The following is an 11988-nucleotide window of genomic DNA, read 5'->3' as shown; positions in this document are numbered from 1 at the left end:
TCTGCAGGCATGACTGGAAATCAGTTTTTTAATCCCAGAGTCAAAACAACGTGCCCACTAATTGAGTGTTATATAATGCAGCATGTTTATCATCTAGTTTCTGCAAAACTGTGCGCTCAACGGCGCTGTAAGGACACTTTAGAGCGCAGTAGAAAATATGCATCTCTTAAAATAAGCAACACACCCAATAAAGCACACATTACAACTTTAGTGTGATTATGTTTACAGGAAACAGATGTGGACACTGACAAACACCAGCACTTGAATGTTCTGGTCAAAATAAGCACAAACAATTGGATGTTTTTTTACAAATATACACTTTGACCGCAGCCTAGATCAAACTAACCCCAGATAGATGGTCTAATTTCATATGTTGCACAAATTCATCACTTTTATTCACAGCTATCCTTTTACTTACTTTAATTATTAGGAATTAACCAAGAAATTAAGTCTTTTCTCAAACTACAAAACATGGCCGATCAAACGATTGTGTCAAACTGCACGGCCATGTTCAGAACACTATTTTATTTATTGTTTGTTGGCAGCGAGTGCAGCCTGAGAGAATACCTGTAGACATAAATCAGGGATTTAAAAAAGTGAATTTATTTAGCTAAATAAATGATAGGGCAGCAGAGGACACTGCTCTTTGAACAGATGAACTCGCTAATATCATACTGTGTCAGGTCCTCATTAAGAAAATTGAACAGCCAATTTACAATACAGAGGTTTAAATAGCATTTTTTTTTAATGGTAGTTTGAGTTATACTAAACCATTATTATAAAAAGCAAAACAACCAGTATCTCATGAATCCAAGCCCACAACCTTTGACAATTCATCTCAGTGGAAAGGTAAGAACACATATTGAATCCAATGGATAAAAAAACACTCTTACCGGGTCCATTTGGAGTCAGACGAACAAGTCTTGCAGAAGCAGTCCTTTTTAGAGGACTGACTGTAGAATTTGAAGCGCCTTTGATGCTGAAAGTCGAGGCCGGTTTGCATGCCGAAGTCAGAGCTGAAACGAGCAGAAGATCAAGGTGAGACACGCAGCTGGAGTTAAACTGACCCATGGTGGCGCAAAAACTGACATCTGACCGCAAACCAGAGGCGGCTTTTGAAGCTAGAACTATTTAATGAGGGTTGGTTTAACTGAAGCACAAAGATACCAGTCGCATTTGATGTTGATAGAAAATAAATTCAATCAACTTCACATGTCCCTCAGCAAACATGATTAGCACACAGTAACAACAACATTAGGGAGGAACAGTAGCTATTTGTAGTTCAGTGTTTGAGTTTAATCATTTTTAAGTCAGAGTTTATAGGTCTGGTTTCTTATCAAGTGTTTAAAGTTTACAGATCAATGGGGTCAAACTCACATCTACTCTTTAAATAGAGTTCAGAAAGACAGAGCTAATACAGATTTAAATGTAAGATCAATAGCTGGGATATATATTGACATATCAATATTGTTAAGTTATTCTCTTACATTTTAGAATTCGTTGTATCCTGTTTTATTGTTTTTCCCTGATTTTAAAGGCTGCATTACTGTCAAGTGATATAATAATTTGAACTCACCAGACTTGTCACCTTCCCATTATTTGCCTTTAGACACTAAATCAGTGAATCCACATTACTGGTGGTTATTTTATTTTTTTATTCTTATTGTGTAAATGTTTTGCGAAAGCATGATTGGTAAACCCTAAAATATTTAACGTTATCAATACTGAGGGATTTAGTTAATCATATTGTGATATAGGATTTTCTTCATTAATGAATCACCCTTTGACGGGAGACAACTTAAATAATAAAAAGGACAGACACTTCCAACATCTCACTTACTGACTTACTGCAATTGTTTTTGTTGCAATGCACAATGCAATGTCAATCTAATTGGAATAATACTAAAGCATGTAAAAGTATAATCATAAAATGATAATTTGTCAAGATGCAAGAAAAAAAGTGTGTCTGACAGTAAATGCTGTGTGTGTGCGTTCTCACATGGTCCAGTGTTTTTCCCAGGAGTTGTGAAGAGTCTAGCCTTCAGCACAGTTTTGAAAGGGGATGGTTTTTGTACAGCTCCTCCAGAAACTGTAACAGAGCAAGTACAGATGATTAAATTCTGCAAAAGTAGATGTGACATTTTCAAGATCTATGACTACTTTCAATACAGTCCTCAACAACCTTTAATATAATCTTTAAGGGATCAGATGAAACAGGGGTAATTTGAATCTCACCTTTACAAACAATGACAAGGAATCAATATCTAGCATGCAAAATAAATGTGTAATCCTCCGTGCTGAACAGTGAAAGACCCAGAAGATATTTCACTTCCTCACTTGGATAAAGCAATAACGATCCTACTCCCAAGTCTCACTTACTTCTCCAAAGCTTTCTATGTTTTCCATGAAACGCAGCTAACAAAGGGATGATACAGAAGCGATAGGATCCAACGAGCAGGCATGTGAACAGAGTGACATCACAGTTGGATGCTGCGCTGCCCTGTAGCCTTAAAGACGAGCCGTTGAAAGAATTAACTGCAAATTCAGTCCAAGTGCAGCTTCGGAGTCCTGTGAATCCAGCCATTGGCTTTTAATTGAAACTGCTGTTTTTCTGCACCTCAGACGACATCAGTTGTGCCTGCGTACTCTCCTCCAGGCAACTGTGTGTGTGTGTGTGTGTGTGTGTGTGTGTGTGTGTGTGAACTAGAGTGGAATAGAACCCGTTGCCATAACAACCACACGAGGGGGGTCCCCAGTTTGGAAAATAGATCCTCTCAGCCAAATAGAGACCTGCATGCTGTTGAAGATGCTGCGAGGAAGAATGTGCTCTGTGCTCCTTTTTCTATAATACTCTTATCATAAAATTAAGGTAGATAGGTGTCCAAACATTGTCAAAATATGGAAATGTATCCAGATGTGTGTCTTCCTTTTCTAAATGATGTGTGTTTGTGAGGACACTTCGATATTCCTCTTTTTGATAGAGCCTAAAATAAAGAACAAATATCACAATATTTCTAAGAAGCCGAGTATGTTGGCAGATGTGAGGGTACTTAATCAGAGTCAGATTTGCCCTGGGGAGATTTACATCCAATCCTAGCCCTGAAGTGGGTCACCATTTAACTCAGAGTCCCGCCCCCCCATCCTTTGGTCCAGATGTGTTCCACTTTGCTTGAAAACACCTGCATTTCTATTCCTAAATACTCTGTAAGAGCTAAGTTTGGCTTAACGTGTGTACTACCTTCATTCGGCTCCGTGTGAACACCCGGCTTAGTAAGGCTCCTGGATGGCCCCGGGGCCTTGTGTGGTAGTCTAGAAGAAGGAGTTGTGGGAGGGCCCATGAGAGAGGGTCGAGAGGGAGTGTGAGGAGGTCGAAATCCATTCAGTTGAGGCTTGATGCTTGATGTTGACGCATTTCCAAGGGCTGACTCTCCTGTCGGCCCTCTCTGACTGCCTGTGTTCATGGAGCACAAACAAATATCAGAGGTGAGCAGAAGGACCCCTTTATTAAAGGGTAAACAAACGTGATGTGTCATGAGTAAAAAGGCTGGCAGTTAAAACATCCACAAACCTCCCAGACAGTTCAAATCAGGCATAATAAAGCATCCAATATTTGATTTAACAGGTAGTATTGAGTTCTTTTCATGGGATATTTGTTCATGAGAAATAGTAGTAAAAAGCACATTTAAAAAGCTTAGAAAACAATGTAATGTATGTATTAATAAAAATAGAAATAAGCATGATCCCCAACACCGTACCATATTTGTTAATTATATCTTTCAATATAACATTTTATATAACTTACCAGCATGTATCTTACTCATTACAGCAACCATGTCAAATCTGATCAAATACAAACTAAAAAATGCATCCCCGTGAAGTGTCCATGTATCTGGAGCATGAGAAAGTTACTGTTTGTTTTTGCTGTGCTCAGGGAGCTTGTTTCAAACATTGTTTTTTCACTATTGGCAAACTCAAAACCTCCCTTTCCTTCCCCTGATTTTCCACCCGTACAGATGGCTTCCCATCAGAGGAATCTGATCCCCCGCCTTCCCCAGGACTCCTCTCACTATGAAGAGCAGAGAGTTAGCTGTTTATTCACAAGACAAGAGACCGGAGACGACATCTGTGTCCGACACTGTTCCTGTGGAACATGGCTGAGCTCATCAGGAGGACCACACTCTGTAACCGGTTCTTCTGTGTGGCCCAAGTTGTGTGTGCTGCGTCATCGTTTGCATCATTACGTAACGTTTAACATGCCTGCTTCCTAAAACAACACGGCGCGAAAATAACAACAACAACAATGGCAGATTGTATCCAAGAGATGCTCATGTTGCTCTTGCTTTGTCAAAGCCAACCGGAAATAATAGGACGACTTCTCCACAAACTTCGCAGCAAGCTCAAAATACCTAGCTTTCAAGCATCGGGAACAATGGTACATCATTAAAACGGATTCTCAGCGTTATTTCGGCTTTTTGTTGTTGTTGATCAGGTTAATCCCACCCCCGTCCCTGCGTCCGACGAAAGCATGACGTATTAGAACTTGGCGGGCCAGATAAAAAACGTTTTTTGGGGCCAAGGGCTGTCCCCGCTGAGGTGGAAGAACCAGTGCTTAATCGGGCACTAGCCCCGAACTTGCCCTGGAACTGCTTTGGTGGGAAAGGGGCACTAGAGGAACTGCCCAGTGGCACCCTCTGATGGAGAGACTGCTCTGCTGCAAACTGAATCCTTTCAGTTCACAAAAACATGTATAAGAAGTGCAGGAATGTTTTTTTTTTCAAGTCCTTTTTTTTCTGTGGTTATGTTCACAAATCAAAGATATTTCCTATTGGTTACTCATTACATTTAAAACATTGAACCTCACACAAAAGTATACCCTTTAAACCATATGAAATACAGTCCAAATCAACCTTTCTACTTTGTATGTTTCAAATTGTATGCCTTAACAGAAATGGAAAATAGTAAGGGAATCATTAACTTTCTGCTTAGTTAAAAGTAGGACAGCAGATTTATGAGGGCATTTCATGTGACCTATTGTCAATGTTTAATTACCAACATTTAGAGGGTCAACTTACCCTTCGTGAAAGTTTATCGCTGGTTTAGCGTTTTGGTTGAGTCTTACCTGTGCTGCTCTTCTGCTTGGACTGTGGTGTCCCAGCTTTGGAGGTCCTGAAGTCATCCCTTCCCCGGGTTGGCTGCCTCAGCCTGCTGGACAGAGTGGACGGTCTGGGAATGGCAGCTGGAGGTTGTGAAAGTTGTGCTACTTTTGTTTGTCGAGGAGATGGTCGTGCTCGAAATGTGCTCTTATTCTCATCCAATGAGGCTCCCGTTGATGTCCCTTTGCTGGACTCTGCCTAAAAAAGACCAATTTCTCATTCAGTCCCTCAGCTCTGTGCAATTGGCTACAGCAGTATAACGTTTTATCTGGTATCCTTGGCAGCTATAACATTATCTCTAAATCCAATCTATTTGTATTTAATGTGGCTAGCAGTAAAAGCTGTCAGAACATAGATATTAACAGTACTGTAATGATAATATGATAATACGAGTCATTACTCACCACCAGGCTGATCCTCGTCACCTTTCTTGAGGAATTTTTAGCAGGTCGGTTTCCCTCCTCAGTCTTAATGGCCTGTTTATTCAGGGGATTGCTGTTCAGGTTCCCTGTTCTGGTCTGGCCCAGGTGGATTTTAGCTTTGGGAGCGGAAAAGCTAGCTGAAAACCTCTGAGTGGCACTCCTCTCCCGGGGTGGCCTGGATGACAGTGAGGAACTCTCTGATGAGCAGCGGGGACGCGTATTGGGCACAGTAGGCTTGGCCTGACCTACAGCAGAGCCCGTTGCGACCTTCATTTTGTCTAACACGCCCTTCTGTGGAGTTGGTTTGGGATCCGTTTGGTCACTTCTATGAGGGGATTTTTCTGAGGATGAGAAGCAGAAGGTCTGGTTGCCAGAATGCTCTGCTGTTGCAGTATTTGCTGCTTGGCATGAGGCCGCCTGTTCTGCTGCAAAGCTGGCATTGCTGCATTGATCTTCTGAGGCAGGTTTATTTGCAACTGGGTTCGGGCGAGGTGGGAATGCTCCACTCTTACCGTGTCCACCTGTAGCAGTAGGTCCAGATGACTGTGGAGGAACCGAATTAGCAGCCCCTGTATTCACTTGTCTCTGAGCATCATTGACCGCTTTAGTGGTAGAGACGACCGCAGTGCTACTCCTTAACTTGGTGGGACTAATCCTGTTAGTAGCTCCTCTTTGTGCTTCAGTGTGTTTATTGCTCACTTGTGATGGTTTTAGCTGTGAAGCAGGGCCTGACACTGATAACTGATGCACATTTCTTGTAACAATTTTAGATTTTACGCTGCTGAAGTCTGACTTGGGAAACTTCTTGATTTCCATTTTCTTGACCTTTGGGTCTGCAACCAAACGATTAGGAGCTGCAGAGATTTGCTGCCGTTTATCTGGGTTGAGTCCTGGGTTTCCTTTGTTTTCAGTATAGGGAGACACTGAAAAGGAGGGGGGGCTGGGAATCATGTTCCCAATATTTTGTACTGGAGTGGAAGTATGAATAACATTATCAGTGTCTTGCACTGCTGACAGAGAGTGCACAATGGTATGGCCCTGTTCTGGTGTGACTGCTGCAGTCAAACAGAGCAATGGTTCTTTTTGGGCACCGGCAAACTGAGCTTCTTTTCGGGAATCTGCAGGAGATTTTTCACAGACAAAGGTCATCAAAAGGCCTCCCTCATTCTCACTCGGCAGAGCTACAAATGAGCGGGATGTAGCCATATCATTTTCTTCAGATGGTAACTCTTCCTCAGTGAAAGTCAAGCCAAAACACATATGGCCTGTGTTCTCCTCAATGTCTTTTTCTGTTGATTTTTCAAAGACATCCGGGAGAGTGGTTGACAGCAGGTTGGATTCATTGGGGTATGCTGAATGGCTGGCAGCCAGAGACATAGATGACTCATCCAGGGAAGAGACCAACAGGGAATGATCCTCTAAGCAAAAACTATTGCTCCTAATTATCATTTCCCCAGAGCTCAGGGAGCAGAAGTCATTCTCAGTGGACCCTCTACGGGAAGTGTCACCTGAACTCAGTCGGCTCCCAAAAGAGTCTGGAGACATCACTGCACTGCTACTCCCATCCTCCGTGTGCTCACTGAAAGTCTGGTACTTTTCTGATCCTGGCTCATGGTTGCTCATCAGACTCAAGTTCTCATTCCAGAAATTTGCACTGCCATTAACAGGTGTGGCAATAAATGTTTGGTTCAGGTTCATGCTCGGATCACTGAGTAAATGATCCTTCGGTAAGGTGGTGTTGTACTGGTTATCCAAGGAGGTGGTGTCGCTGAGGCAGCACTCAGGGGAGCTGTTGGCTTCTCGGTCACTGGGATTTGAAATACTACTGTGGGGGTCCGGTGAAGGCGACAGAGATGAGCTGTAATGACTCTCAGGAGAGAGGGCCTCTCTATGGGGTGGAGGACCTGTGCTCGCAACTTGGTCCGTAGACATGCTGAACGTTCTATTAGAAGTTGGAGACAGGATTGTGCCTACTGGTGTAGATAACCTCAAATTTGTTTAGTAGCACAGTGATCCATGAATTGTATTCAGGCATGAATATCTGTAAAGACGGGGAAAAGGTCACATTTAGAACAAATGTATCAACAGAATTGTTGCTGACTTTGTAATTTCACTGAATGTTAGCAGAAGCACTCCACACTAAGCTAAAGCACAGATATTCCAATATGAAATATATCTTCGGCTCCAAAAAGGCTAAGACTTGCCTTGGTAAGCCTTAGTAGCTGTTGGTCATTGTAACACTATCTGGATACTTAAATATGTATGACTTGGCTCAATGAAAAATGCAAAAGTCATGATGATCATGCTAAAGGAAAACCATTTTGCAAGTCTGTCCAAAGTATTTCCTACTTTGGCCATGCGATACACAATGTGATTACATTAAGAAGCTTGAATATCAGATTTCTCATGTTTTACCAGACATGGCTGCTGTCTCTCATGGACTTCGGTTTCATAAAAGCCTAAATGTGAGGCTTGCCAAGCAGTTACTAGACATGTTTCTACTCCAAAATATGCCGTTTGGCACGTCAAATATACCGCAGAGTCTTAACTGCTTTGTTGTGTACCGTTGTGTTTATTTAAGCCGACTGGACTGCTAAGCTTGCCAGGCACTACTACAACAAAAGCACCATTGTGGTATGTACCACAGGAGAGTAAGATATCAAGTCACCAATAGCCTTTAAGTGTTCCAGTATGCAGATCCCAGACTTCCTGTTGCATATAAGAAAACCTAACAATTGAGAAACTGAAAAACAGAATAATAAATAATCCACAGTCTGCTGTGCTTCTGTCAAGTTTAATGGGACAGTGGGTATACTGGTTTAGGAAGGAGGGGCGGATGCTAAGAGGGTTCTTATGGTTGTGATATTTTAATGCAAAAGTAATACATATCTAATGGAAAAAGAGTTTAGTGTATGTTGTAAAGCATGTTTTTAACCATACGTTTTCATTCTTGAGTTGCATGCGTTTGTAATACTGCTAAGATATAAATATATTTTGTTGCAATATGAAAATCAAGCAGCAAAACAGTCTTGGTGTCATAATAAGCTGTTTCTTTCCCTGTGTAAAGAAGGGAAAACAAGGCTCTAACTAAAGTGTTAAAGAGCCACAGACACCTGTAGATACCTGACATGACAATACTAGAGTTAATTGTAGGTCTGGGCTGCACTAAACTGTAATTACACAGAAAGTTCCTCATGGCCAAGATATCCACCTTCACAAACCAAGTTTTGCTAGCACATTGACTCAATAAGAATTTTGAATATAACCTACAAATGACACATTCGGCACGTCTCAAGGCAAATGTATTGATTTTTTCTTTATAAGAAAGTGTGAAACCAATGCTATATATAACTCTGGACCCCACCTTCGATCATGCACACTTCGAAAATGTTAATCATTAAAAAGTGTTGGACCTAAGAGCAATGTTCAGTCTGTAAAGATAACAAAATGAAGTCATCAGCTATTTTATTCTATTGCAAGTGATTTAAAGATGTTTGAGACCTTTAAAAAATGTAAGTATGCTGCAATCATTAGGTGTTCATATTTAAATGCCTTATATTTTGACCCTCCTTCTGATAAGATCCTTAATCAAAGCAGCTCTGCTATTATCAACATGAACCAAAGTCCAAATCTGGATGAATCATGTTGGTTTAACAGGCAGAGAAAGAAAACACACACACACACACTGCATTGACATTCTGTACAATGAAATATACTGCCTTGGCAGACCTTTGTCCACATTGAACATTGGCAGGAGCTGCCACTCCAACGCCTCTGCAGTATCTTCCCACACACAATTCAACAGAACAGGGATGTTTCTGGTTTAAATCGTGACCAGGCATTATGTAAAGTACAACTGCAGCTGAGACGAACCACGAATGTACAATAATTAAACCTACAGGACACTGAGCCAACAAATAGAAAGAAACACTGCAGTGAAAATATTGAGAGTACTTACCTCTGACTTAAGAAGGATCAACTATACTATGAACTAACTCACACACTGCCACTCTCTCCATTCACTGATAACAGAAGAAGAGAAAATGCGTCCACTATCAGCAGCCTGCCGTATCTCGTCAGATCACGTTGTTGCAGGTTCAGCCAGCTCGCTTCAACCTCTCAGAGTGAATCCCATTACTGCTGTCCCTCCAAAGCACTAAATCCAGCCAACTGGGCAGGCAGTGGTGTGCGAGTGAGAGTGCTTCAGCCAGCGGCCCCCGTCCCACCACTCCTCCCTCCTCGTGTTCAGCCGTGCATCAGTAACATCACAGACTGAATGAGGGTGCCCCCTGTGCAGGCATTAGGTTGTCTGTTTTTTTTTCCTCGTGACTTTACTCTGGGCCCAGTGCAGCAGTCTCTCTGGAGAGGCACTGTGTCAGACAGCATCAGAGAGTTGGCTGCACATTGCTTCACAGTGCAGGCAAGGTCCGGCTAAAGACTGAGCTCAGTGTTAGCTCCACTCCCGAGTTCACAGGAGAGTGCGCAAGGAGGAGAGCAACATGTTACCTTATCCATGCCGAGCCCAGTGCAGGGGGAGTGGCCGTGGCCTGCCAGGCTGAGTTGGCATTCACTGTTGCTAAGCAGCCACAGTCCCTCTTTTATGAAGGAACGTATCAACCCGCTTTTAGTCAGGGATGGGTGAAAAGGGGAGCAGAATGATGGGAGGCCTGGTTTCGTGGTGGAATGTCGCCCTATGTCAATTCCCAACCAGGATTTGAACTGCTTATTCAGAGACTTTCCACACATGTTGGTCACTGTAAGGCCGATGAGTTCTTCAGGGTGCGCCAAAGATAATGTCACTGTCTGGTGACACTCCCTCTTGTTGTACACAAACCGCTCGACACTTGATCCCGACACTACAGCAGTGGTGTGACACCAGCGTCTAAGGCCCCCTAAGACCTATGCTATTTCTGCCTAATCTAAACAAGGCCTCTGACCCTGGGAACTGCAGTCTAATCTTAACCAGAGACAAGATGTAAATCATGGTATAGAGCAGGCTTATTATGTCCCCTGAAGATAAGTTCTGTAAAATCTGTTATTAGGAGAGTCTAGAGATGTATTCTAAGCTTTTTGACATTGACATGTTTTGTTTACATGCAGACCTAATGTCTATTCGCCACTTTAAGATGAGTATGTTGCCAACTAAACAGAATGCATCTATTCAATAAACGGGCAGGATGACCCTCTGACACCTGACACTCCCAGTAAACTCCCAACTACTGTGGGGACTAATGGATCCTAGGAGATTACTCTGGCATGTCAAAAAACACTCATTTGTAATAAAGTAACTGTGTCCAATTAATTATCAAACTTGCCTTTTCTATATGGAGGTGTAAATCATAAGTTTCAGGATACAACTATTTATCGATCCTTTGGCCAACGAGGCAGTCTTATGACACTATTTCTATTAGATTACATTTTAGCAACCTGCGATAGATATGAAACAATATCATTGACCCATTCACACACATCGATTATTTATATAAACTCACAAAAAGAAACTAAAATACAAATGTAATACTGGGCACTTCCTGACATTTAAATGACATAGGTGTGCAAAATAAATGCGTATTGAGGATTGATATTAGCCTATCAAGTACAATGTTCTGATGCACTAGCTATAGTGTTGCATAGTGATATCACTATGTTACGCAAGTAAAGAAAGGTGTCCAAACGAGGCATTTCTGAAACTCCCTCTGGCCTGAACTTTGGGATTTTAGCCTTTGCAGACCATTTACATACACAAAAACCTATACCACGCTACAGGAAGGGGAAACTAAAGAAAGAACAATAGGGACTCTTTAGTCGAAACATTGATCCATATCAAACAGTGATCCATATCAGTGTATCGTAACACCTCTATTTGATATTGGGTGCCCAACTAAGTTCCTCTTTTAGATAAATCCAATGTGAGATCAACAGAACAATGCTTCCCTATTTCTGAAGTCCCACTGGTATTGTGCAGCGAGGCTCAATTGGTCTTTCCTTGCCTTTGCTGGGCTGACAGGACATATCAGTATCATACAGTGAGCAGTTATGAGTAGCAGAGACAGAGCTGCACAACACTAGAGCAGGGCAGCGGGTCAAGCTGGGGGATTCCAACAGCATACAATAGGGACAACGCTGTCCTCTGTAAGCCACTGGGGGACATAACAACACCAATGAGCCGCCATAGTAGAATAGCATGTCTCTGTCTTTCAAAAGTCAGAATCTGAGCCCGTCTGCTCCGGCAGAAGAAAAAGAAAAAGGCTTTCAAGACAAAGCTGCAGCTCTATAGCATCTAGTGAAACAGAGCATGCCACATCTGTCAGCAGCTGTTCTAACACATCTTGGTTAACTATTCTCTCAGTTAGCCTAAACAGTGACGAATACACATGACATTTTAGGCCTTCTGCTAAAACCTACATACATAA

The sequence above is a fragment of the Eleginops maclovinus genome, chromosome 23 (genome assembly GCF_036324505.1).
Source record: "Eleginops maclovinus isolate JMC-PN-2008 ecotype Puerto Natales chromosome 23, JC_Emac_rtc_rv5, whole genome shotgun sequence".
Classification (NCBI taxonomy): domain Eukaryota; kingdom Metazoa; phylum Chordata; class Actinopteri; order Perciformes; family Eleginopidae; genus Eleginops; species Eleginops maclovinus.
This window is presented reverse-complemented; position numbering follows the sequence as displayed.